The following is a 24,119-nucleotide window of genomic DNA, read 5'->3' as shown; positions in this document are numbered from 1 at the left end:
ATAGCATTTTCAAACAGCAGCTGATGTGCCAGCTTGGAGAGGGTGCTGTAAGGAGGGGGCTCCATCCTACAGTATACAATGTACATTCACATATAATGACCATTACATGGTATTATGTCCCCAGTAGGTAGAATACCAAGACTCAGGAAGAAAAGTGATATTGGGATTGCCCCTGATTATTCCCACAGACCCATTTGGATAATTTATGCTTTCTGTCTCTGAAACTCTGTGGGTCAAAGACCCAGAAGTTCTGAACCTCAGAGAGGGAATGATTCCACCACAGGACACAGCAAGAGTATCACCAACTTTGAATTCTGACTGCTACCTGGTTACTTTGAGCTGTTGAATGTGGGATGTCCCTTAGATAAGGTGTGTCCTAAGATTAGGTAGCTTTCTTTGACAGAGGTCAATGCTGAGGGAGGAACTCGGCTATGAGCCTTCAGCAAGTCATGACTCTTGGCATCTGCGGAAATAATGGTCTTCATCTTGAAGAGGGGATTGGCCAACAACCACAGCATCCACTACAGTCCATTCCTTGCAGTGCTGGGCAGTGCACAACTTTTATGGACATTTCACCCCATCTGGGAACAGCTTTCTCAGGATTCTGGTAAGTTTCTCTTCATTGCAAAATTATAGGAAATTAGTGACACAATTTACAATTCCCAACACTGGAGCTGGTCTTAGGGCCACAATGGATGGTCGTCATTTTATCCATCTGTTGTAGCCACACTACCACTCAACTTCTCCTCTGCCTCATCTCCTTACAGGTACTATTTCTGTGAGCAAGCCCTAGTCTGCATGCAACTCTCCACCACAGAACCTCATTTGCAGAGACTCTGCCCTTCATATCTCAATTTCCCCTTTCCTCAGAGGGACATTAAATAATTTGCAATAAATCCACTGCTTATAAATAACCTTACAGAAAGTATATTGACCTGTAAACATAGCATCGTCTGCTCACCTATGACATTTTTCAGCTTGTAAGGCAGATATCTTTCTCTAAAACTTACCTGGAAAACTGGTAGAGAATTCTCCCTAAGAGTTTTAATTTTCAGGGGACACAAGTGCAAAAAAGCAGTTACACTTGCTCTATTCATTAGTTTGCAAGGGCTGCTGTAACCAGTACCACAAGCTGAATGGCTTAAACAAAAGAAATGTACTGCTCACAGATCTAGAGGCTGGAAGTTCAAGATTAAGGCATTGGCAGGTAAGTTCCTTCTGAGGGCCGAGAGGGAGAATCTGTTCTAGGCTGTTCCTCTCCCCTAACTTCCAGTGATTTGCTGGCAACTTTTGGTCTTCCCTGGCTTATGGGACATTACCCCAATCTCATCCTTTGTCTTCACACAGCATTCTCCCTGTGTGAGTGTCTCTGGTCCAAATTTCCCTTTTTATGAGGACATCAATCATACTGGATTAGGAGCCTACCCTATTCTACCATGATCTCATCTTAACTAATTACATATGTAATGACCCTATTTTCAAAATAAGATTACATTTTAAGATACTGGGGATTAGGATCTCAACATATCAATTCTTGTGAGACGCAATTCAGCCCATGGAACTGAACTTTGGGGAAAAGATTGCATTTCTTTGGGAAGTTAAGTGGGAAAAAAATTCAAATTGTAGAGTAATGGGCCTGGGATTCTTTTCATGTGGAAAATTTAGATCATGATTCCACAAGAAAAATGATTTGCTGTCTGGGGCATCTCCTGCATGGCTGCCTTTCAGATGAGGCAGCAGAAAGCACTAGACTCCATTTGTATCCTGACTTATACCTGTCTCTCTGCTCCATCTGAAAACTTTATGGTACAAAAACCAAGAAAAAGAATAAAGTGTCTTCTCTGCATGGGTCCCTAGTAACTGGCTACAGCTAATCTTCTGGAGAAGGAGAATTCAATCTAGCAATTAGAATTATGGGCGCAACTTCTGGAAGATGAAAACCCTCATCATCCTGTTTGGTTCACTGAACCTGAAAGGCCTGCATGCCATCTCTCATGGCCAAATCGAACATCTGCATTTTGGTTGGTACATGCCTTTGGAGTTGGCACTGGCCCTGTGACCACAGTGCTTTCTATTGCAGCTATTCTAGTGGCTTGGCTCTTTTTTATCCCCTTAGGTCTTCTGGTGGAGCAAGAGGACACCCACGGTGGAAGCCAAGAGAGTCATCGTAATGAATGGCATATTACAGCCCTTGTGAATGGAACTTGCATTGTTTCATAGCATAGCTGGCCAAATTCTTGTGATTGACGGGTCAAGTTAAATCAGGCATAAAAATGATGTAGAGTTTTTTCTTTCAGGAAACCTGTCACAAAAGCACTCTTGTCCCAACCAAGGCTCTCTTTCTGTATGTACTCTTACAGAAAAGTTAAATATTATATATGAACGTGGAGCATATCCTGTGTAGGAGGACTCTGGAACAAAACTTAGTCAGACTTACAAAGTAAAGAGCTGTCCCATGCCCTTACTTGTAACCATTCATGCGGTCTGTGTGCACAGACCCCTGAATGTAAAACCTGGGTCAACGCCTCCAGCTGTGGCCTCTCCTCTGACAACTATCTTATTAAATGCAGGATTCAGGAACCTGGTGGAACTCGGCCACAACTACAAAAAACATATTTCAGTCCCGAAGTGTCAGAGTCGGGGGGCAGAAGGGGGAGGATGAACCAAACGCTAAAGCAAATGAAAACATCTTTTAAAATGTTGCCTGTGTGCTGCCAAATGGGAGCTCAGAGGGAGTGCCACCAGGAGCAGTTCCACATGGCGAGGCGAGGCCTTCCGTGGAGAAGCCTGGCTGGCAGGCTGGGAGGATTCAGTAATTAACACTGTCAAAGTCTCATGAGGCCCCATTTCAGCAGCTCGATTTGGAAGCGGTTGCCCGAGTATAGTCACCCTTCAGCAGCACAGCTGGGGTGTGGAGTCCATCAGCAGCTGGTACATGTGTGGCTTAAATTTGCTGGGAAGTAGAAGAAAATCTGTGGGGTTTCTTTTGGGTGCTTTAACCCCATGGGGACGAGGGCTCACAGTATCTGAGTTTTGAATAGCCAATTAAATGAGGGGCTTTAAGAATGCTGGAGCAGCCCACTGCTGGAAATAATAGCACTGAGATGGCTCCATGACAAGATCAGAGCCAGAGAGCCACACAAGGATACCTCAGGCTATAGCCCTGTACATATGGAACAGGCTATTGTGGGCTGAGGAAACATTGGGAAGGATAGATACAGTTACAACCTATGAAACAGACTCTGAAACAGGGTATGGTAAGGAAGACTGATAGCCATCTCTTGAAGAAAAAATTAGTGAGTAGGAGCTGTGCTGTAATGGAGGAAATGTCAACTGGGTGTGGGTTTACAGGTTCAATTCCCAAGACCGGTACTCTTAGCACTGTGAAGTTAGACTAGTTACTCAACCTTTCTCAACTCATTTCTTTATATACATGAAATTAGGATTATGATAGCTCATATAGAATGTTTTTATCATGAATATATATGTAAACAGACACTAATAAAGAAGCTATAAATATATGAATATATATATACATATGTATAGTTTTGTATATATCTGTCATTTGTTGATCAACTACTATGCACTCAACAAACATTGAGTACCTCCTATGAGCAGGCAAGTCTTGATATATAACAAGTGAGATTTCTCTTCTCTTGGGGCATACATTCTAGTAAATGAAGAAAACAGACAATTGAACTTGTAAATAAATAATACATTTTCAGATTATGGGGACACCTATCCTCAGCATTTAAAAGGATGGTACAATGAGGAACTAAAAAGACTGCTTTAGGTAGAACAGTCCCAGGATATTTAAATAATTATCCTCATGCAGTTTTGCTGATATCCCTGTTGTGGTAGGCACTACTGTTCCCATTTGCCAATAGAGAAAGTGAAGTTCTATAGGTTAGCTCTAACAGAGCAGGCTTAAAAATGTGGATATTCAATCAGAATCGAGTGAGCTACACTGAATACCTCCTCTTCACTATGTGGACATCTAAAATCAATGGATGTTTGCAGCCCACATTCACTTTTCTTTTGTAGGTAAAATATTGTTTGCTAGAACCCATATGTATTATGTACTTTGAATCAGCGATATCCACTTAGAATTTTGGAATATAGGTTACCTATCATTAAGCACTGGAAAAGACATGAAAGGACCTAAGACCATCACAGTGCTAGGTTACAGACCAGGTTCCCTTTGCAGGCATTTCAAGCAATCTTAGGTAGGAGACTCTCACAATAAACCAAGACTCCTCTCAAGAGATTAAGACTGTTGAGTGGAACTGCTTTGAACAAACATCTTTGAATTGGGAAAGATTGCATCTTCAGGTTTATTCTTTTCATGTTTCTTATTAAAGTCTTTATTACTTGTCACGTTGTGTATGGTTTAAGTAAAGGACAGATACCTAAACTTGCATTGTGGGGAAAATATTGCAATGGGGAGGAGGAAACTAAATCATATACATCTTTGTCAAAACATGTTTTTAGCTAGATTCGAAGCACCAGTATCTTTATTATGCCAAGATTTAAAATTATGTGAAACATATGTCTCCCTTGGGCCCACAGGAAGGATGCAGCTAAAGAAGGGTAAAATGATGCTAATGAGAAGCCTAAAATAATAGAGGTGAGAGCCAGGATTCAAGCTCACATCTCCACAATCATTGTTCCTTCCAGGTTACTATATTGCTTTCTGCATAAAGAATCATGTAAATTTGTCAAACATCGCATCGGGCACAGGGTAGACAACAATAAATGCTGATGTCTGTACATGGCTGAGGAAATGAATGAACAAATGGATGATGGCACACATCCCCTCCACCACTGCTTCTCTCTTACGTTTCACCCTGTCTTCTTCTTACTTCCCAATGAAGCCCTTAGGTTCCAGGCACCCTAATTCCTTGGTTGTCCCTGCCTAACTTTTGCTAGCCTTAAATGTGTTCACTTCAATAGCAAAGACTTGGAATCAACCCAAATTTCCCTCAGTGACAGACTGGATTAAGAAAATGTGGCACATATACACCATGGAATACTATGAAGCCATAAAAAAGGATGGGTTCATGTCCTTTGTAGGGACATGGATGCAGCTGGAAACTATCATTCTCAGCAAACTATCGCAAGAACAGAAAACCAAATACCACAGGTTCTCACTCATAGGTGGGAATTGAACAATGAGATCACTTGGACACAGGAAGAGGATCATCACACACTGGGTCCTGTTGTGGGGAGGGGGTGGGGGGAGGGATAGCATTAGGAGATATACCTAATGTAAAGGACAAGTTAATGGGTGCAGCACACCAACATGGCACATGCATACATATGTAACAAACCTGCATGTTGTGCACATGTACCCTAGAACTTAAAGTATAATTTTTAAAAAAATGTCTTCCCTTTTCTCGTGTTATTTTCTCACTCCTTTCTCATCAGACTTTCTCACCCCCCTGAGTATGCAAAGGCCTTCCCAGCTTCACCTCTCAAAAGGCTCCCAGACTTAGTAAATACTATCAGTCTTGTCTAAGATTTAGCCCAGATTTCTCTGACACCACTGAGTCCCAAGCACTTAATTTTCACCCTATGTTGTTTCACTCAACCTTTAAAACAATCCATATATGGTACGCTTCCCATTCGACACTGAAGAAAACTGAAGCCCAGAGCATTTACCAGCTTCTCCAAAGTTGCCCTGCTGGTAAGTAGTGGAGTGATAAATAAATCGATGTCCTCTGCCCTGATTTGCTGGCCAAAAGCATGACACTGGACCAACATTGATTCGATTTACCCTTCCTTCCTTAGTGGTGAGTAGTCAGTAGGGTGACAGTATATAGGGGAAGGAAAATAACTGAAAGATCCTCCCGAATCACCCCGTGCAGAACCAAGTAGTTGAGTACTGGGGAGTAGTAACTAACATTTTGAGAAGTAGTATTTTGGTAAAACTTTAATGGTAAGCTTTGTCACACACTACATTTCCTAGATCTGCTCTGTTAAGCAGCTAATTAATTCTCTTGGGGCAATTATCCAGCTACCAGAAATGGTCTGCTGCAGGCCCATGCCCTTAGGCACAGTCTGTGTTAAATAAACAGCAGAAGAACCCTGAAGCCGCAGGGTTGTAGCCACTCCTTCGTCAGGCTAGCACTTGGAACACTTGCTTGTTCCGGGCCGGGCTGCACAGCATCGTGCACAGGTGGGTGTTCTGTAAGTGCTTTTTAATGATGGTGGTGGTGATGTATGAAGGTCTGTTTATACTTGCAGAGAGGGTCGTGTATTTTAACAAGGAGGACTTTTGATTGGCGTTTCAAAGAGGCCAGTGTTGTTGGAAAATGTCAGCACCCCGCGTAGGAGGGCACTTCATAAGTGTTAAGGGATTGGGTCTGCTAAGGGGATTAGGATAATTGTTTTGGAGTGAATGGGCAGGCTCAGTAAAGGTGACCTGAAGTCATTTTAATGGGCATCGTGGAACTCATGGTGACAACTCAGACTAGTGGATTAAGATGCTCTGATGGAAATTCCCAATCACTGCTTAGCATTGGTTCCGTTGGGATACTGACTGCCTATTGTATTGCTATGCCTGCTGGGGTGACTCAATTTCTGGGCTCTAGTAAAGAAATGCTGATCAAAGGAACTGCCACCCCACCATGTGGCACAGGGCTCCTTTGCCTCCAAAGATGAAAGGTGCCTATTTCCATGGCACTTCTTATTCAGGGAGAGTCTTTTAATGCATGCCAGTTAAAGATCAATCAGGGATGAAGTCAAACACTCTCAGAATAGAAAGTCCTATGGATGAAAGCAAGAAGGGAAACTTTCTCCTGAGTAAGCACCAGGCCTGCTTGCTGAAAGTTAGTATTACATCTAGTTTGCAGGCTTTAGGAATAAAAGATAAGCTTCAGAATGAATGCATATGTAGATTCCGAGTTGAAAAAAATAGTGGTTTATATTAGGTACTAGTAGTCCAAGTCTACCTGCAATCCTTTATATATGAGAGAAATGTTGGGTAAAAAAATTAAATTTCAAGTACTGGTTGACCCAGCCAAAAATTATTGAATCAAGGCCTTCTTTTTTATCCAAAGGCTGGGATGCTATCATTGCCCTTCATGTTTGGATACTTTTGCTGTATCCAACTTGAATTTCTTTGTGCATGAGACTGTCCAATGGCCATAAGCATCACTACCACCCTAAAATAACTAAAAGAGGGTATTCTTGAAACAAAAACTGGCTTTTTCTGCAACTTTATTTCATCATGAATATATGAAGATAATTGCTGATTGGTGATTTCAAACTTTATAGTGCTGTCAGCTGGCATGGGGGCTTTAAACAATAATGCTCTGAACGGTTATAGTTCATCTAAATTAGATGCTCTTTAAGGAATTGGCTAGAGTGGACAAGGAGGGAAGCATAGGGCAGGCAGGGCAACACATCAGCTTGGGAGCTATGGAATGTCCAGCTTTGCTGCAATGTGAGATTTGCTCCTGCAGCAAACAAACTTTGGGTTCCTCTAGAATACAAATTGAGGAACTGTATACACAAGTAGCACTCAGTATGGAAATTCCATGCCTTCCCACATTGGTTTTTGTAAACAGAGTCTTAACACCCACATTACATACCTGGCCTGGGCTGCCTATATTCATTCCAGTTCTTTTGGTGAGTAGACAATAACTGCTTCAGAGACTAGACTCTTTCTTAAGTTTAATGCTTATATGCTTTATTTATGGAGCATAACTGGTCCAAGATAGCTCTTCTTTAAATTAAAAAATACATAATATGCAATGAAATTTACTGTTTCTCTATGCAACAGGCTCCTTCTCTACACACATTCATCTTTGAAATTCCTCACTCAGGATTCTCAAACGGCCAAGGAGAGTAATGAAGATCTGATGAAATAGCCCAAAACTGTGACATATTCTTTCTCTAGAACGGTGTCTGAACCACTGTGGGTGGCTGTTATAAATTGAGATTCTTGGGATTCAACCCAGGTCTACTAAATCAAAATCTTGTGCTGGTTCAGGAATCTTCCATACATATAAATCTCACAAGCACTTTGTGAGCCTCTGCCAGAGGCCAGCAACTTGTTTTCAGGGGCAATGCTACACCTATTCTAGTGTTTTGGGTGAGTAATTCTCATGCTTATAGAGAAATTCATGTAAGGTTGCTTACCTACATTTTTATCTGATTCTAGGGATATGGATTAGTGTCTAAATAATTTATCTAAAACAGAAACAAGGATTTAAACAAAAATCTTCTTCCTGGTCCTTTCTTCCCTATCCCTCTCCTCCTTTGCTCTCTTCTTCTTTTCTCTTCTCTTAAAACTTTCCTGGCCTCAGTTACAAACATATGTGACATAATGAGGAAGATAGAGGGTAAAATGCCAGATAACAATAAAATGTCAAGGTGAGCCAACCTCATTTTTGGGATTCATGTAGAAAGTCTGAGGGGGGGAATTTATTTACAGGTGGGTTCTCCAGGGGAAGAATGGCACACTGCAAGGCTCTCAGGGAGAGCATAGGAGAGCTGGAAAGGTGAATGCTGAAGAATAAAATAAAGACATAATTTATGAAAGAGGACAAACGGTAGTGAATTGAAGATACCGAGGGATGTAAATTTGACACAAAATACAACCCAGCGTCATTATGCTGGTGAATGTTGTGTGAGGAAGGAAAGGGTTTAAATAAATTTATTTGACTTCTACCTGAGCCAAAGAAGTGAGTACTCTCCTACTTATTACCAAAAATATGGAATCACAAAGTTTTAGCCAATATACCTCCATTGTGACTATCCTCAAGTCCTAAAAGTCACAGGAAACATGCCCGGATAACTGTCTCACTCTCATAAAAATCCATATTGGCTGGGTGTGGTGACTCATGCCTATAATCCCAACACTTTGAGAGGTTGAGGTGGGTGGATTGCTTGAGTTCAGGAGTTGGAGACCAGCCTGGACAACACAGTGAAATCTCATCTCTACTAAAAATACACAAAACTATCCAGGCGCAGGGGCAGGCACCTGGCAAAGCATGGTGTGATTTGGCGATCCACAGACCTCTTCTGGTCTTATATGATTCTCCAATCCAGCTACAGAGTTTTTATTCGTTTTTATCAAGAAAACCATTCCCTTAGCTTCAGACCCAATGCTTTTAAAGTCCAAAATCACAGGGCACAAAAACCCACTTCACAACAAGGTGCTTGGTGAAAGTAGCTAGAAAATCATGGCCCAGGGGGTTTGGGCTGGAGAGACATGGACGGACAGATGTGGTTGTGAACTGTCTGAGGCTGGAAGCCCTGGCACTGTATCCTAGAGTTGGGGAGGGGCTGCAATCGGGAAGAGCATTACCAGACAGTAAAGGAAACTAAAAGGCAGCATCAAGCGAGGAAACTTCAAAGACAACATTTTCTTGCTTCATAATCATTCCCAAGGCTAGGTCTGATTATGGCATTAGTGGAATGAGTAAAATAGGTGGAAAAGCTGAGGCAGGGAGAGGTTGGATACTTCTTTAATATGATGCATGGATGTAGCCAATACTAAGAGACAGACTAGGTGTCAGGCAGTCATGTAACCTTCAGGCAGCTCTTATTTCCTCTAAATGAAACCTACACTGAGGGGTTATTGAGGGGAAAGGAGAGACTGACTTTCTAATTTGTCAAAGCCTAAAGAAAAATATAATCAACCTCATTCTCCTGTCAATGAGAGAACAATATTCACGTACTCTCTTTCTTTGGTAAGATTAGTTCTAATCATTCATGTCTGTGAGAACTGAATTTCCTGGAGAAAGGCATTGGGAAAGTTGAAGTTCGAGTTACACATTTTCAAACTGATTGTAAATCTTTTTCTAAGTGGAAAATAGGTTAAATAATGTGGTCTTGTCTTCTTCTCACCTACCCTGTCCCTCCAGTTTCTGGCTTCTGGTTGTGTAGCAAGGACTTTAGGGACAGGGGAGCAAAATAGTTATAAAATGTTGAGCCCTACAAATGGTAGATTTTGTTTCTGTGATTCTGCTAATTGGGTAGGTTCCTGCCTTCTCCCTCACTCATACATCCCTAAGGGCTTCACTGCATGCATGCAGACAAGTTCACGGATTGATTCTAAAGTAATGGGATCAATGCTCACAAACTTGTGTGAATATCAACCTTATTTAGATCTGGGATTCAATTTTGTCAGTGTGCTTTGGTGTGAGATTAGGAAGTAAACAAGGCCTTTGGTGAAAAAGAAAGAGTGTATTATGTCCACATGGATTAAAATTTGTATTAAAAAACACAAACCGTGTGTAGTCCAGCAAACAAAAATAATAAAAGCCCAAATATAAAACTGCAGGTCAGAGCCTTTGGGATGCCAGTTTATGTCTTCTGTTTTAAAGTCATATTTCATATTTATAAATGCTGTTCCAAACTCAAACTGCAAACCAGGCTTGGATCTGGGGATATTTTGGGTCACGTACCTTTCTTACAATACTCTTTCATTAAACTAATAATTGAAAGGCAAGTAACCAGGAGCCATGCATTTCTTTGACTTTTAAAATGGAGTATAGATGAACCTCAAATATTGAAATTTATCTAAGTATACATACTATTTTATTGATTTGATTACATATAGCTGAGATGTTTCTTAACATATTATTCTAAGGTAGTACTGGCAAAAGGAAATGATTTTCAAAAATATTCTGAGTAGCACAAGAATGAAAACAAAATGATACCACACTATTGGGAGGCAGAGTTTGTGTAATATTATTATCGTTACTGTTATTAATAATATTATTTCCTAATCTGTAACAACATTAACTAGTACATAGTAGGAATTTAACTCATGTTTGTTGAATTAAAAACATCAAAGTTGTTCTATAATACTCTATCTTCTACAGCGTCTTATACTTCAAAGTCCTGGGTAGAAACATCAGCATAATCAATAACTAACCTGCCAGCATAGCAGTGTAACAGAAATCTGTATCTTAAATTAAGACATAAAGAAAAATACCTCTACTCCCCAAGTCCCATAGATAGAAAATGACTCAGTGATTCTGTAATTTGCTCATGTCTTATTGAAATAATGCATTGTAGAACTGAAGTATCTACTAAGAGGACGAATGTACAGTAAATTCAAACCAGTTAAACCTTAATAGTGTAAATGAAACCTTTAAATTGTGTGAACCACTAGCAGCCTTGCAACTCTTTACATGTGCAAAAAATTGAATGAAGACATATGGTCACCATCAACTTGGTTATTTAATTCTGAGATGACACACATATTAATCTAACTGAAAAGGGGAAGCTACTATATAGCTGGTTGTAATTAGCCCACCACAAATTTCTATAACCACTTCAGTCTAAACCCAAAGCCAAAATGGCATTTCATGATTACACCATCCCACCCAGATTTGCATTTCTTGATGAATTCCCAAGGTTAGGATATGAGCCATACTGTAAAACCAACCCTCAATTACACCTTTTTAGAGGGGAAGATTAGTGGCAGGTGGTGCCTGCTATAAAAGCCTCATTAAAACACCTTCTGGTGGAGTTTCACAAAAGGAAGCCACCAGATGGAGACCCATCTCCACATGGCAGTCTTACCTCAAATGAGAGTTTCACCTGACACTTTGGGGACAGACAATTTTTTCTCACCTAACAAGCCACTGAGGTTCAAAAGACGATCTATTAGGATTAATCGTACTTGATCACTAATCCATTGTAATGCCATATGCTGAGAGCGTTGTTCACTGTTAAGCCTGGAGCCAGGTAGAGCCCCTCTGGTAATGTAAACCCTCCCATTTTCCTGCAGCTAATCTAATTTCACCTCCTCCCAGACCTCGCATGCCAGGAATGATGCTTAACTCTTCCTACACTGCCTCTGATGCATTTTTGAATGGTAGCAAATCTGATCTCAAAGGTAATGATGCTGAAACCTGCTGACTAATTGGAAAATGATTTTCCTGGTGGTGGTGTTTAGTGGGGCGAATGGATAAAAGGTATTCATTCTATTGTGCACAAATTCAAAGACTTAGCCCTGGCCTTCTTATCTGCACAGCTTGATATTACTCATCTCCTCCTCTTCCCTCCTTCTCTAAATATGTGTTTGTTGAATCTGTGATTTATTGAATTTGAACAATCAGCCAGCTGGGCAGCAAGAGTGAAATTTATGTCTCATAGAGGAAATTCGGTCACCTTATGCAGTCCTTGAAATGGCAAGTATTTTTTTCAGTGGTTTGCCTTTGGTATAGGTCCAAACCATTAAGTGCCAAACAGTGTAACTCACCATATACACGCATGTACATACACACATATAGTTTTCTTATGTGTTTTGTCTTATGCTACTTACAAAGCGCCACCCACTAAGTCACTTTCTTGTTCAAGGCCCCATGTTTCTGAGTTGCACACATAATCATACTAACAGGCGACATGAGCCCCACACATTTTGCTCTATCCCTGAGCTCCAGTATGACGAGTTAAATGGAAAAACTTTCAAATTCCCTGCAATATTTTATGATCACTTGGTTCCAGCCCTAAACAGACTGCTGGAGGGAACAGAGAAAATACTCCATCTGCAATGTACACTAAACAATGTCATCAAGATGATAATAGTCGTCCTAAAGTCATACTATGCATTAAGCAAATGAGGCCAGGCCCCCAATGCATACTAAATGCTGTGCTTCACACCTTCCTAAAAAGTGCTCCCCCAAATTCCATAATTTAAATTATAATATTTAAAGCATTACTGTAATTGAAAGATCTAATCAATGTTTCAAAAATGTGATCCTAATATTGAATAATGACTAGATTGAGGGGAGGTGCTTATTAAAATACAGATTCTAAGAGAATACAATACCTAGGAATCCAACTTACAAGGGATGTAAAGGACCCTTTCAAGGAGAACTACAAACCACTGCTCAAGGAAATAAAAGAGGACACAAACAAATGGAAGAACATTCCACGTTCATGGATAACCAGAATCAACATCATCAAAATGGCCATACTGCCCAAGGTAATTTACAGATTCAATGCCATCCCCATCAAGCTACCAATGACTTTCTTCACAGAATTGGAAAAAACTACTGTAAAGTTCATATGGAACCAAAAAAAGAGCCTGCATTGCCAAGACAATCATAAACAAAAAGAACAAAACTGGAGACATCATGCTATCTGACTTAAAACTATACTACAAGGCTACAGTAATCAAAACAGTATGGTACTGGTACCAAAACGGATATATAGACCAATGGAACAGAACAGAGCGCTCAGAAATAACCCCACACATCTACAACCATCTGATCTCTGACAAACCTGACAGAAACAAGCAATGCGGAAAGCATTGCCTATTAAGAAATGGTGCTAGAAAAACTGACTAGCCATAGGTAGAAAGCTGAAACTGGATCCCTTCCTTACACCTTATACAAAAATTAACTCAAGATGGATTAAAAACTTAAATGTAAGACCTAAAAGCACAAAAACCATAGAAGATAACCTAGGCAATACCATTCAGGACATAGGCATGGGCAAACACTTCATAACTAAAACACCAAAAGCAATCGCAACAAAAACCAAAATTGACAGACAGGATCTAATTAAACTAAAGAGCTTCTGCACACAAAATAAACTATCATCAGAGTGAACAGGCAACCCACAGAATGGGAGAAAATTTTTGCAATCTATCCATCTGACAAAGGGCTAATAGCCAGAATTTACAAAAAACTTAAACAAATTTACAAGAAAAAAAAAAAAAAACATCAAAAAGTGGGCAAAAGATATGAACAGACACTTCTCAAAAGAGGACATTTATGCAGCCAACAAACTTATGAAAAAATGCTCATCATCACTGGTGATCAGAGAAATGCAAATCAAAACCACAATGGGATACCATCTCATGCCAGTTAGAATGGCAATCATTAAAAAGTCAGGAAGCAACAGATACTGGAGAAATAGGAACACTTTTACACTGTTGGTGGGAGTGTAAATTAGTTCAACCATTGTGGAAGACAGTGTGGTGATTCCTCAAGGATCTAGAATTAGAAACACCATTTGGGCCGGGCACGGTGGCTCAGGCCTGTAATCCCAGCACTTTGGGAGGCCGAGGCAGGTGGATCACAAAGTCAGGAGATTGAAACCATCCCGGCTAACGTAGTGAAACCCCGTCTCTACTAAAAATACAAAAAAATTAGCTGGGCATGGTGGCGGGCACCAGTAGTCCCAGCTACTTGGGAGGCTGAGGCAGGAGAATGGCGTGAACCCAGGAGGTGGAGCCTGCAGTGAGCTGAGATCGCGCCACTGCACTTGAACCTGGGTGACAGAGCAAGACGACTCCATCTCAAAAAAAAAAAAAAAAAAAAATACCATTTGACTCACTAATCCCATTACTGGGTATATACCTAAAGGTGTATAAATCATGTTATTATAGAGATGCATGCACACGTATGTTTATTGCAGCACTATTCACAATAGCAAAGACTTGGAACCAACCCAAATGTCCATCAATAATAGACTGGATAAAGAAAATGTGGCACATATACACCATGGAATACTGTGCAGCCATAAAAAAGGATGAGTTCATGTCCTTTTCAGGGACATGAAGCTGGAAACCATCATTCTCAGCAAAATATCACAAGGCAAGAAAACCAAACACTGCATGTTCTCACTCATAAGTGGGAGGTGAAGAATGAAAACACATGGGCACAGGGAGGGGAACATCACACACTGGGGCCTGTTGGGGTTGGGGGAGAGATAGCATTAGGAGAAATACCTAATGTAAATGACGAGTTGATAGGTTCAGCAAACCAACACGGCACATGTTTACCTATATAACAAATCTGCATGTTGTGCACATGTACCCCAGGACTTAAAGTATATAAAATATCTATATATAGATATATATAGATAGCAGATTCTTAGATCTCAACACATACTACTGAATCAGAGTATCCAGAGGTGGAATCTGTGCAATTACATTTTTGTTAACAAATTTTCCAGATGCTTCTGATGCCCATTAAGTTTTCAAGTTGACCAGCACAGTTGGCTCACATCTGTAATCCCAGCACTTTGGGAGGCCAAGGTCAGCAGATAGCTTGAGCCCAAGAGTTCAAGATTAGCCTGGGCAATGTGGCGAAACCCCGTCTCTACAAAACATACAAAAAATTAGCTGAGCATGGTGGTGTGTGCCTGCAGGCCCAACTATTCGGGGGGTTAAGGTGGGAGGTAGAGGCTGCTGTGAGCCATGACTGTGCCACTGCACTCCAGCCTGGGCAAGAGAAAGAGACCCTGTCTTAAAAAAAGAAAAAAAAAAGAGAGATTTAAAGTCCAAGGAAAAGAACACAGGATCCCATTGCCCTTGATGGCTTAAGCCAGCGAAATCAGGGCCCTCAGACCACTATAGTCTTCTTTCCTCGTCCAGAAGGCCCTGTGACACTGAGGTCAGGCAAGACAATGACACTGGCTGAAAAAGAAAGGGGATGAAAAATACCCCCAATGGCTTTCTGGATCAAATTTGTAATGTGCAAGGTTGCTATGAGTGTTTTGTGTTAGCCAAACAGTATATATATAATATGTCCCATACTGTACATGTTTACAAACCCTTAAAAAAATCTGAAGTTTCTAATTGACACTTAGTAAATAAATCACTCTAGCTTTGTTCTTATAGTTTATGCAGTCACCAGACCCCAGAGATAAAAATATAGCCCCAGCTTTCTGCAGCTGGAAGAGTTTATTTTGTCATACATGAAAACTGCTAGTTTTGGCTAAGCAAGAGGGAATCTCTTAGGATTTTTATTTTTACCACAAAACAAAAAAAACAAAAAAAAAACAAAAAAAAAACACCTCAGTAGTCAATAGTAGTCAATCAGTTAAAATGAAGCAGGGAGTCCACACTTTTCTTATAATCACACACAGAGCATATTCCTTCTCTATTTGATTCAATTGCACTTCTGAAAATGCTTGGATAATACCTAGTTTCATTAGTCTCCCCCTTTGTTCATAAGAACACTTTTACTTTAACATATTAAGTCATGTAAGATGTAAACATTTTCTTGTAAGCTTTGGTAATCAAACTTCTGAGAGGTAGATCCTGGTTCATCCTTAGACAGTGGAAACTGACCTTGTCTTCCTCTGCCCTAACTGTAATCCACCTCCACTCTGAGCATCCATGGCATGAGTGCTTCGATAAAGGAGAAAGGAACCCAGGAGTGAGGAATGTCCTGCACTGAAGCCTGGAGCCAGAAGAGACAAGTCAAGGAGAGATCAGCCAGGATGGGCCTCCCCCAGGCTGGCCCTGGGGCCTAAATCTAACCATCAAGAGCCATATAATCCTCTCTCTGTGTGCAGGAGAGAATTGACTCTGGCCTGGTGGAGAACATGGGGGATCAGGAAAGATCAGGAAGCAGCTGAATGGGCAAGGTAGCAATCTTTCTGCAGTGAAGTCCCCATTTTCCTTGGGACATGGTGGGACCTGCAGGGGTGTAGTGAATTATTCCCAGGCGCGTGGGTCTCCAGAGCAGCCAGAGGCATCAGAGGGGCCTCCTCCTTCCTATTTGTGAACTAGGACCTAGGAAAAGGGTCTGAGGCTTTATGTCAACAGCTGACCAGTGAGAACAGTCTGATCACTAGTATCAAGCTCTCGGATCCTGTTTCTACCTAGAGGCTGGTTAGGCCTAAAGATTTAGGTTCATCTCTAAAAGCTAAAACTATTTAAATTTGCCTTTTGTTGTTGTTGTTGTTGTTGTTGATGTTGTTTTGTTCTGCTTTGGTTTTTTTATGGTGTGCTCTTCCTCTCCATTATTCCTTTTCTCCCTTGCTGGCCCGTTACTAGTGGAAGAGAAAATTAACTCTGCCATGATGCTTTTCAAGAAATATGACTTCCAGTGACTCTCAGGAAGTCATAAGGGTGAGGAGGGGGAGCTCAGAATTGAGTTTGTGACATAACAAATACAAATGATTCTGAATTTTCTTTTTATTTTTCATTTGTATTGTTTCTTTGATAGTAACATCTATTGCTATAAAATACTACACAGCCCACAAACATCAGGGCACAGTTCAAAGCTTTTAGTATAAAATAGAGTGTTCTGCTTTGATAAGAAAAGAAGGTAAATTCTTACAAGGCAGCATTTATTTTTCTTCATCTACTATTTGTGGAATGTTGCATTAACTCTAAATTTTCCTTGCCACATTTCCCTCAAACATGCTTTTTCTTTTCCTTAGTTATTTCTTCATTTTATCAAAATGGCTTCCTGGACCCTCCCTGGTTCTCTCTGGAGGATTCTGGGTATTCCTCTATTTAAAGTTTCCTGTTGTGGCTGTAGGTTGGTCATCACCATCTTCAGGAAGTATTTGTTCTTCCTCTTGACATTCTTATGTTTTTATTTCCCATTCCCTAAATAGTTTCCACTCTAAAGTCAGAATTTCTGTGTTTTCTAAGAACATAAAATATTTAAGTTTTATTCACCTGTGACTGTTTACTGTTCACATTTTTGCGGATTAGGGAAAAGTGAACACACGCATGGCTCAGCCTTCAGCTTTGCGTGTGCTAATATGTGGAAAAAGCTCTTGGTTCAAGAGTGAAGAGAGATGGTCATGATATCCAAACAGCAAACCCCCAATTTTTTCCACACTCCTTATTCAATTTTGTTATCAAAATAAAGCATTTTCTTTTCTTCTGCAAAGCATTTACTTGTAGGACTTTTATCTTCTCTTGTTACCTCAGATTTTTCCCAAAGAAGAAATCTAAACCCAATTAGGGTGAGTGGGGGGGGGAGGGGCAGAGTTAGGTGCCAGAATTCCCAGCGACTGCTCCCACTGGAACAGACCACAAGATTCTCTCAACCAACCCATTTTTTTCCCCATTTAACTAATAGAAGGCTGGGGAGTGACCTTTGCAGGCCAGTGGGCAGGAGCTGAGAAATACTCACCCAAATGAGCCAGGATGTATATCTGTTTACTACACAGCATGCTGGCCTGGAGCTAATGACATTAATCCCCCTACTGCTTTTCATTAGGTGACAGACAGGGAGCCACACTTCGGAGGGCATCGACTGCTTCTCCCCATCAGCCAGCTGCGAAGAGGAGTCGCTCTGGGAACAGCGCCGCCCTCCCCTCCTTTGCTTTTCTTCCTCTATTATTCCTGACATGTTCACTGAACTACAGACTGCATATGTTTAAAAATAATTAAACGCGCTCCAAACAAATAGGCAATGTTTCCACGATCCCTGCAATGAACGTTCTGCGTGTTTTGACAGATTTTTCTGTTCGTTGGATTCATCAAGCAGCCTGGCTCTTTGCTGTCATTCCCGACAACCTTGCAGATAAACCCCCAGGGCAAACTCTTTGGCCTGAGCTCCTTTCTGGGCTCTGATCTTGGGCACAGAGAACTTCCAGCCTGAGAGTCTCCAGACCTTCAGGAGAATCCATGTCTGGGCTCCTAGGGCAGAGTGGTTCACAAACGGAACCATTAGACAAAAGGCAGAAGAGCTAAATAAATGTGGGGCTCTGTTTTGAATGGTGCTGCTATATTGCACTGAGAAAAGAGACTAGAAGGAAATCCTATGAGAAAGCTGAAAGACACTACTGTGGGGCATTAGGACCCTCCCCACCCCACCCCCTGGCAAATCCTGATCTTCTATATCCCTGCCTGTCACCCCCTCATTCTTATTTTCTTTTTATTAAAATTCCTCCATTAAAAGATGGAGATAAAGAAGATACAGCTTATAAAACTACATAAAATACAGCATAACCAAATAGATTAAAACATGTATACAGAAAGCTAATTAAAGAGAAAATAGAGTAAACAGGTAAGAAAGACTTGGTGACTTTAGGGCATAATAAAGATGCTAACATTAAAAGAAGCCTAATTGTTTTCCCAACAGAGACAAAGGTCTTCCTCATACAAAGGATACACTGGGATGCCATCAACAATGTCCTCATCGGTATTCATTCAGGAAAAAATTGATAGATAAGTAAGAGTATCTTTCTCTCTCAATATAGACTTACCACATCTTGCATAGCTACTCTGGAGGAATTTGGAGGAGTAAGGAGTGTGTCATGTATATGTCTGAGTTGTCACAAAGGATGAGGGTGAGGGAGGAAGGGGAAGAGTAATCAATACAGTATGATTCTGAACATGGCTCTAATGGTCTGTCTTAATCCTTGGACAGCTCTAAGAGAAACCATAGGAATGGATATTCTTTATATCCTTAGGAAATACGCTCAACGGTTATTTGAATTAACATGGACAGCAATTAATGTGCAGGGACATTAATTTACCCATTGACTGTTCTAACAATTGGTGGTGTCCAAGGAAGTCTTAATATCGTGTGAATATTAAAGAGCCAAGAAGAACCTGCAGGAAAGTTCAAGTTTCTCCTCAAGGAGGGATTTTTTAGTATGCTGCAAAATTGTTTATCAAAGTAGTAAATTCTACACCAAGAATTGGCAAACCACAGCCTGTGGGTCAAATATAGCCTGAACTTGTTTTTGTGTGGCCTGTGAACCATAGTCTGGGCCTTTTTTTTTAATGGCTGAAAAAAAAATCAAAAGAATAATATTTTATAACATGTGACGATTACTTGAAATTCAATTTCAGGATCCATAAATAAGATTTTATTGGAACTCAGCCAGGCCAGTTCATTTACATATTGTCCATGGCCGTTCTTGTACTACAGTGGCAGAGATGCAACAGAGACTGTATGGCCTACAAAGCTGAAAATATTTACAATGTGGCCCTTTGCTGAAAGAGTTTGCCAACCCTTGTTCTGTACCATAAGCAATAGGTCATGACTACAATATTGTTAATACTTTTTCTGATTTCTAAACTTAAAAACAAGCTCCCAATTGTTTAGATTTTCTAGATGGCTATTTGATAATATGTACCAGATAACATAAAGCATGTTTGCCCTTTGAGTCATAAAGTCCACTTCTAAGGAATTTATCCAATACTGGAAAGTGGGAAACAGCATAGATACCCAACAACACAGCAAATGATTAAATAAATTATGATACAGCTATACAGTGAAATGCTTTACCCATTAAAAGAATGATTATGTGTTATCAGGACAAAAATAAATTAGTGGAAGTATTCTGGTTGGGTGTGGTGGCTCACACCTGTAATCCCAGCACTTTGGGAGGTCGAGGTGGGTGGATCACTTGAGGTCAAGAGTTCTAGACCAGCCTGGCCAACGTGGCAAAACCCCGTCTCTATTAAAAACACAAAAATTAGCCAGATGTGGTGGTGGGTGCCTGTAGTTCCAGCTACTTGGGAGACTGAGGCATGAGAATCACTTGAACTCAGGAGGCAGAGGTTGCAGTGAACTGAGATAATGCCACTGTACTCCAGCCTAGGCGACAGAGCCAGACCTTGTCTAAAAAAAGAAAACAAAACAAAACCAGTTTGGGCTTTCACTGTGCTAATTGAGAAAAACTATGGAATTACTTGGCGACTTGAAAGGTGAGATTTACATTTAATGGGCATGGAGCTACTTTTTGTTTTGTTTTGTTTTGTTTCAGAAAATGAGTCTGGGAAAGAAATGGATCTGGATTACCCTAGACTGTTAGAGCTATGTTTGGGGTCTAAATGTATTGATTACTCCTCCCCTTCTTCCCTCACCTTCCTCCTTTGTGACAACTCAGACATATTATGTCTACATACTCCTTACTCCTCTGAATTCCTCCAGGGTAGTTATGCTTTTGCAAGATGTGGTAAGCCTGTATTGACAGATAAAGAAACTCCCACTTATCTATCAATTTGTTCCTGAATGAATACTGATGAGGACATTGTTGATGATATCCTAATGTATCTTTTGTATGGGGAAGACCTTTGTCTCAGTTGGGAAAGCAATGAGGCTTCTCCTAATTTGGCAAGTTTTTTAATGCCCTAAACTCACCAAATCTTCCCTATCTTCCCTCTTTCTATCTTATCCTATTTCTCTTTAACTTTCTTTATATGTATTTTTGTTTTATTATGTTGTGTTTCATGTAGCCTTATCAACTGTACTTTTTCTGCTCCTCCTCTTTTTTTCTTCTTCATCTTTTAATAGAAGAATGTCAATTTAAAAAAAGTCTTTTTCGGGGGAAGATAGAAAGAGGAGGATATATTAGTGTGTGTGTGTTTCCTAGAGCTGCTATAACGAAGTACTACAAACTGGATGGCTTAGAACAGAACTTGATTGTATTCCAGTTCTAAAGGCCAGAAGTCCAAAATCAAGATGTTGACAAAACCATGCTCCCTGAAGTTATTAGGGAGGATCTGTTCCAGGTCTCCCTCTCTCTTTCTCTCTTCTTCTTTTTGCCTCTCACAACTTCAGGTGTTCCTTGACTTGTAGATGTCTGTCTTCTTCCTTCTTTTGTGTCTCTTCACATCATCTTTCCTCTCTCTCTATCCTCTTGTTCAGATTTTCCTTGTATAAGGACATCAGTCATATTGAATTAGAGCCCATCCTAATGACATAATTTTAACTTGATTACCTCTGTTAAAACCCTATTTGCAAATAAGATCATATTCTGAGATGCTGGGGGGTTAGGAATTCAAACTATGTTTTCTGAGGGAGACACATTTCAACCCACAACAAGCAGACACAAATGAAAAAATTAAAGCAAACTGGATTTTAAAAGGTAGAGATGAGATCTTCTAGGCCCTTCAAAGAGAACTTCAGTGAGACAAGTAGTTGAAGACAGTGTTTAGGCTGTTTTTCTGTGTCATGCAAATAATTCCTTCTTTGTATTTATATTTTGCTGCCCCATTTCTCCTTTGACTTTTCCTTTTCTTTCTTTTTCTTCTCTCTTCTATTTTTTAAGAGGGAATATACCCTATTGGTATAAAATTCAAAAGGTCTAAAAATTTAAATTTACATATTTTATAAAGTAATGCAAGATTTATTCATTTTATAAATATAAAAAATATGTAATCATTTTAGAAAAGTTTTAAAATACACCGTTAGAAAAGCACAACAAAAACAATAAACTTATGCACATTTTCAAACCTAACAGATCATCACTGCCAATATTTTGGGTTAATATTTTAGTTTTATATATACAATACAGTCAGATATTTTATATAATTTATATTATTTCATATACCCATTTTCTAGTCCTTTTAGCACTAACAAGCATATTATGAATATTTTCTCCTGTCACTAAATATCCTTCAGAGCATGAGTTTTTGTAGTGTTCTGTGAAATAAATATACCATAATAGTTTCAAAGTCTTTTGTGGTATATTTAGATTACCTTCAATTTTATAGTTCTATACAAATAATTCTGTGATTAACATATTTGTAAGTAAATCTTGATTTAACTCCTTGACTACTTTTAAATTTTCCTCTAGAAATGAAACTGCTAATATTAAAGTGTAAATACATTAAAATGCTCTGGATAAATGTCAAATTATAGCCAAACATCCATCATGGCCACTAATGTCTAGTTTTATCACATGTGACTTTCCTAGTGTGCCATCTAAGACAACCTAATTAAAAGTTACTCCCTTACGTATTATAGCTACAGAAGATAATTAGCTACAAAACACCTATAAAATGTCTCCAAAAATGCTTGTTTTACTTCAGAAAAGCTTATTTCAGAAAAGTTCAGACAATATTTTTTTCACACAGTGATCTAGTGCATAAAAATAAAATGTCCAAAAAATGTACATCAGAGTTTACACGAGTATAGTGGTTTCTAAAACAGATGCAAATCCTTTTAACTCTCCTCCCATTGAAAAGTGCAGTCTATCTTTCCTTTCCTTCTTCCTGGTAGACTTGTGACCAATTCCACCAATAAAGGATGGTGGAAGTGACACTGTAACTTCTGAGGTGACACTATGCAAAGGTCACTTGGTTTGCAGCTTACAACTTGCTTTACTGGAATACTTGGTTGTCATGGGGGAAGTATTCCTTGAGCCACCATGTTGGAGAGGGTACCTATAGACACTTGGACCTATAGTCCCAGCTGAGCTCAGCCTTGCAGCCACATCCACTGAGGTGTCAAATATTAGGTTGGTGAAAACATAATTGTGGTTTTTGCATTTTTGAAATTTGCCATTTGATATTGGAATACATTCTGAAACAAATGTGGTTATGTTATACATCACGTTAATGCACATTTCTTGCTTTCTGTTTTTTGCCAATGAATTATTACTGCTAATTTTGTATTTATTTTAGACTATAGAAATGGTGTGAGACAAAAAGCAAATTTGAGTGATTTTCTTATTCAAGTTCAAAATGGGTCATAAAGCAGCAGAGACAACTCGTAACATCAACAATGCATTTGACCCAGGAACTACTAACAAACGTACAGTACAGTGGCGGTTCAAGAAGTTTCACAAAGGAGATGAGAACCTTGAAGAAGAGGAGCACAGCAGCCGGCCACCGGAAGCTGATAATAATCAATTGAGAGTGAATCCACTTACAACTACTCGAGAAGTTGCCGAAGAACTCAGTGTCAACCACTCTATGGTCATTAGGCATTTGAAGCAAATTGGAAAGATGAAAAAATTTTGGTAAGTGGGTGCTTCGTGAGCTGAGCAAAAGTAAAAAAAAAAATCGTCATTTTGAAGTGTCATCTTATTCTTACTCTATACAACAACAATGAACCATTTCTCCATCAGATTGTGATGTGCAATGAAAAGTGGATTTTATATGACAACCAGTGATGACCAGGTCAGTGGCTGAACTGAGAAGAAGCCCCAAAGCACTTCCCCAAATCAAACTTGCACCAAAGAAAGGTCATGGTCACTGGTGGGTGGCCTGCTGCTGGTCTGATCCACTACAACTTTCTGAATCCCGGTGAAAACATTATGTCTGAGAAGTATGATCAACAAATCGATGAGATGCACCAAAAACTGCAATGCCTGGAGCTGGGATTGGTCAGTAGAAAAGGCCCAATTCTTCTCGACAAGCCGGACCACACATTTCACAACCAAAGCTTCAAAAGTTGAACAAATTGGGCTACAAAGTTTTGCCTCATCTGCCATATTCACGTGACCTCTTACCAACTGACTACCACTTCTTCAAGCATCTCGACAACTTTTTCCAGGGAAAATGCTTCCACAACCAGCAGGATGCAGAAAATGCTTTCCAATAGTTTGTCGAATGCAGAAGCACAGATTTTTATGCTACAGGAATAAACAAACTTATTTCTCATCGACAAAAACATGTTAATTGTAATGGTTCCTATTTTGACCAATAA

At 39.9% G+C, this 24,119-nt stretch overlaps 1 pseudogene; it reads left to right on the top strand.

Annotated features, from left to right (window-relative positions):
* The first annotated feature begins 474 nt into the window (after positions 1-474).
* LOC140713105 (histone-lysine N-methyltransferase SETMAR-like) lies at positions 475-24,119 on the top strand (annotated as a pseudogene).

This window comes from Chlorocebus sabaeus, chromosome 12 (genome assembly GCF_047675955.1).
Source record: "Chlorocebus sabaeus isolate Y175 chromosome 12, mChlSab1.0.hap1, whole genome shotgun sequence".
Classification (NCBI taxonomy): Eukaryota; Metazoa; Chordata; class Mammalia; order Primates; family Cercopithecidae; genus Chlorocebus; species Chlorocebus sabaeus.
Note: the sequence above shows the minus strand (reverse complement) of the source record. Positions and strands in the feature narration are given on the sequence as shown.